This window comes from Lactuca virosa, chromosome 1 (assembly GCF_052849685.1).
Source record: "Lactuca virosa cultivar CGN04683 chromosome 1, Lactuca_virosa_CGN04683_v6, whole genome shotgun sequence".
NCBI classification, from domain to species: domain Eukaryota; kingdom Viridiplantae; phylum Streptophyta; class Magnoliopsida; order Asterales; family Asteraceae; genus Lactuca; species Lactuca virosa.
Window position 1 is genome coordinate 213343023 of NC_136426.1, and position 4702 is coordinate 213347724.

At 31.7% G+C, this 4702-nt stretch overlaps 1 long non-coding RNA gene across 1 annotated transcript; it reads left to right on the plus strand.

Annotated features, from left to right (window-relative positions):
* The first annotated feature begins 565 nt into the window (after nucleotides 1-565).
* On the plus strand, nucleotides 566-1399 carry LOC145164614 (uncharacterized). The gene is made up of 2 exons (XR_013739841.1): nucleotides 566-1138; nucleotides 1243-1399. It is a non-coding gene; the product is annotated as an uncharacterized LOC145164614 (long non-coding RNA).
* The last annotated feature ends 3303 nt before the right edge of the window (nucleotides 1400-4702 follow it).

Genomic DNA, 4702 nt, shown 5'->3' on the forward strand with positions numbered 1-4702 from the left:
CCAAAAATTCACTATAGTAGAAAAATAAAAAATTTATTTTTGAAAAATTTGATAAGTAGTTTTAAGCATAATAATAATTATTATCGTTTCCATGATTTTGAGTGCATCAATAAAGCAATAAAAGGTGAACAGTTTTTGTCTATTTATTGTTTATAAAAATTCATGATGTTATAAAATAGCTTGTCGACCATATATAAATTTTGTTTCTGGTTAATGTATCCATACCAGAAAACTAATATCAAGTAATACATTAATTCAAACATCTAATTTTACCATTACAACTTTACAACTTTAGCTGCATAAGGTAAAAAATATTCAGAAGAGTAAAGTTATCATATGTGGACCTAAGAAACAATAGGTTATATTTATTTTTCAAACATACAACTTTAAATCCGTAATATACAAAATATTATATTGTATGATACGATAAAAAAACAGGAGTGTAATTGGGACTGTTGCTTTGTTGTACAAGAATTAAGCTCTTATTCTCCAAAAACAATTCAATATTTTGGAATCTGTGCCATAACACTTGTACCTCACACTCTCTTGTAATAAATACATTTTTTTGTTACTTTTTCCATAATCAAATTCACGAACTCACAAAAGAAGCTATAAGGAAGGTTCCATGAAACTTCATGGTCTTCCTTTATATTCATTATCATGAAGAATTGGAGACCATATTCTGTCCATAACTTCTATAACAAGCATATGAAATTACCATATATTAATCCAAAATGTAGATTACATTTCAACATACCCATCGAGTCACTTCTTGCTTTCTTTTTACTTTTAAGTCTTACAATCGAGTTTTTTGAAAACCCTAATTTATGACTTGTTCTTCCCGATCTGTTACAGATCTGTGGAGATCTCGTGTTTTTTTTTTTCTATCGAGTCTTGAGAGTTTTTTCTTCGTGTTGTATGTTAGATCAGTGATTTCTAGTAACATCTCAATTTTGGGAATAGTTTCTTGGTTCAGATCTTCTTATGTATCTGTAGATCTGGTTTGTGGTTGCTATTCTATGTTATTGGGTGTATAAGAATTGTTTGTTTCGATCAATTCTCAGTAGAAGACCTGATCAATTTGCAGTAGAAGACCTGAAGTTGTTCGTGTACTTAAAAGCGTTTTCGTTATTGCTCTGTAAGTTGTTTGTTGTTCTACTCTCCTTTATTACTAACTAATCTTGTGGAGATTTTTTGAACGAGGGAATTATAAGTATATTTTTTTCATACTCTGATCTGTAGCAAGAAGTTCACTGAACAGTCAACAGACGATTGTTTGTTGAATCTCTTGGCCTATAGGAGACATTTTGTTGAATCACTGAAAATGAAAGTAGAGCTTTGCTTTGGGATCGAGCTGATGTTGTTGTCTAGTCTTGGTTGTTAGCATCTTTGTTTGAAACCATTGGTGTTTGTTTTTTTGCCAAAAGGTCTTTCACCTCTTATTATGTCTACCCAAGGAAAGACATTTAAGAAAAAGACTAATTGTTTTTCGGAAGACATAATACATAGAAAAAAGTCTTTTTGATATCTTTTTCCGAAAGACAAAAAAATATCTTCCATGTTTGGAAGACATTTTCTAGGTTTTAATCATAACGTGATATTTTTTTTTTCAACCACAACCACTACCTCCACTGTCGCCGCCGCCAATGCCACCGTCACTGCTGTCACCGCCACTACCAACATTACCACCGCCACAGCACTACCACCACAACTGTTGCTACTATCGCTGCCGCCACCACCGCCACCATCGCCACTCACCCCACTCCTATCTACGCCACCCCTCCACCACCATCAACACCAAAACCAACCTACCATTTTTTATAGAAGATTTTAAAAAACAAACAATTTTTATATGAAGACTAAAGACATGAAAAAAGACTTTTGGTCAACACTTTGTAGACATGAAAAAGACAGAAGACGTTTTACGTCTTCCAAAACAAACACCACCTAAGTCATCTGATCCTTTAAATGTTTTTTTTTTCTTTTTCATCTGAACAAGTGTGAAAGATCTTGAGTGTTATAAATGAAAGGTCAAAAGAGAGGTGAAGTTGTTGCTAATGTGCTAGGTTTGTTTGAACCTATGCATCCTTCTTCTTTAACAATTGCAATTTTTCATCTTGGTGGTTGGAATAACTGCAGGAACTTGCTAGAAGTTACTTTTGTCCATACCTTCTAACTAACATATAAAATTACAATATTAATCCAAAATATAAATTACATTTCAAAATACCCCTTAATCTAGGCTTGAGTCACTTCTTGCTTTGTGATTGTACCTTTGTTTTGTGATTTCTTCATGTCAACTTGTGTACTTGTTTGCAACTGAAGGTGGAAAACCATCATATACAAATGTACCATTTGTTCTTTTGTTTATATTCTTTGATTCTATATTTGCTTTTTCACAAATATTTTCTCTTCCTTCTTATAGTGTTTAACTTCAACCAATCATCCTTGTCCACCGGTCTAACATTACTGAGAGAACGAAACTAGCCACATGTGACAATTCCATCGACACCGTATAACCCTTCTTGAAAAAATAGATAAAGATAAAATAAAATAAAATAAACTTCTTTCATGCATTGACTTTAATCCCTTTTTAGAAAACATACATCTCTTTCAAAATATAAATATGATTCATGTACCATCATTTGATATTATGTCGTTTCTTCCCCTTTTCAAACAATTTCGTCTTCTTTTGAGTTATTGTTGATTCGTATATCACTTTCTCTATTTATTGAAATCAATATCCATTAAACTATACCTTGAAGACCGTTACTTTTCTCGACCGAATATTTTTGTAAGCTTGTAGAATCCATTCTCTAAAATCCTTTCCTTAATTCCTTATCAAAATATCGAGTTTTTGACCATATAGATGTTATTGAAAACTTATTTACCCAATAAGTATATTTTTAAACATATTTACCATATAGGGTTATTTAGTATATTATTTTATTTTTAATGCTCCTTTCTTTTTCCTTCTTTCATACCACATGGAGCACAAAATAAAACCATTTTATATGTATTCTAAACTTTCACTGTAACTAATTATTTATTTATTTAATATAATCCTTTTTTTTGCTTTTTTTTTTTTGCTTTTAATGTTTATTAATTGTTTTTTACAAACATCATTATAACTAACAAATCTTCTTATAAAAACCAAGAAACAACTTTTAAAATTTAGATTAACCAATAACTTTTTAAATTTAAACCAACAAACATCATCTTAAACTAAAAAAATTCATAAGTAAAATATTTTAAGTACAAACCCAACAATCGTTTGTTACAAAAAACAAAAGAAAATAAGAAACATTCCAAATAACTTTGATTCGATAACCACTATTTGCAAAATAATAATAATAATAATTATAAAATATAAAAAATAAGATATAAAGTTATACAAATGAACCAAAAAAATATTGAATGTCTTAATTTACCTTGGTTTAGACGGACATTTTTTTCGATTGTGACCACTTTGCTTACAAATTCCACAAAGGTTCACTTTTCTTCCTTCTTTTAATGTCCATTCCATTTCGAAGTCTTGTTGAGCGGGGACGACTTTTTTTATTCCATAAGAGCTCTAAATGTGGAAGCAATTATTTAAACAATGATTGTAGCCAATACGCTTCATGAGGAAGTGGGGAAAATAAGTATCACAATATTTGACACTTGAGTAACATTTATCAACATATTGACAACTATTTAAAGAAAGTTTGACACATGCACTCAAGACATGAGAACAAGGATATTTAAACACTTCGCACTTATCATATGTGCAAGTTTTTTGTTCCAAATTAACTACATGCACATTTCTTCCTCTTTGAGTTATCAACTTAAGTATACCTTTCTCTCGATTAAAAGATCTCAAGGAATGTGCATTTGCTTTTGACATCAAAGCTACTTGTTTGACAAGAACATTAGGGGTATATGCATCTCCATTAGCTCGTGAACTAATTCCTAAAGGGTGTCTCACCTCAAAATAATGCACCAATCTATAGAAAGTAAGTTGGACACAAGCCGTGATTGGTAAAAAACGGGCACCTTTAAGGACACTATTAAAAATCTCCGACAAATTTGTTGTGAGCAACCCATATCTCCTCCCACCATCATGTGCAAGTGCCCATCTATCAAGCGGATGACTCTCTAGCCATTGTCTAGCTTGTGGATTTAGCTTCCCAATTTCTTCCATGGTTGAGTTGAATTTTCCAATCTATAGAAAGTAAGTTGGACACAAGCCGTGATTGGTAAAAAACGGGCACCTTTAAGGACACTATTCAAAATCTCCGACAAATTTGTTGTGAGCAACCCATATCTCCTCCCACCATCATGTGCAAGTGCCCATCTATCAAGCGGATGACTCTCTAGCCATTGTCTAGCTTGTGGATTTAGCTTCCCAATTTCTTCCATGGTTGAGTTGAATTTTCGAACTTGATTTTGACTCCCGGCACGATAAGCTAGACCTTTCAATTCTGAATTACGAAACTTCTCATAAAAGTTGTTGATAAAATGACGTAAACAATACCTATAAAATAAACAACAATAATGTAAGTTATAAAGTTTTAAAAAAAATAAATAAACATAATGTGTGTTATAAACAATACCTATGAAAACCACGTGGCTTTAACCATGGTGATCCATGTTGATTGACTTCTTTAGGATTCCAAGATGACGATCAAAAATTAAACAAATACCTTCACGTTCTTTTACC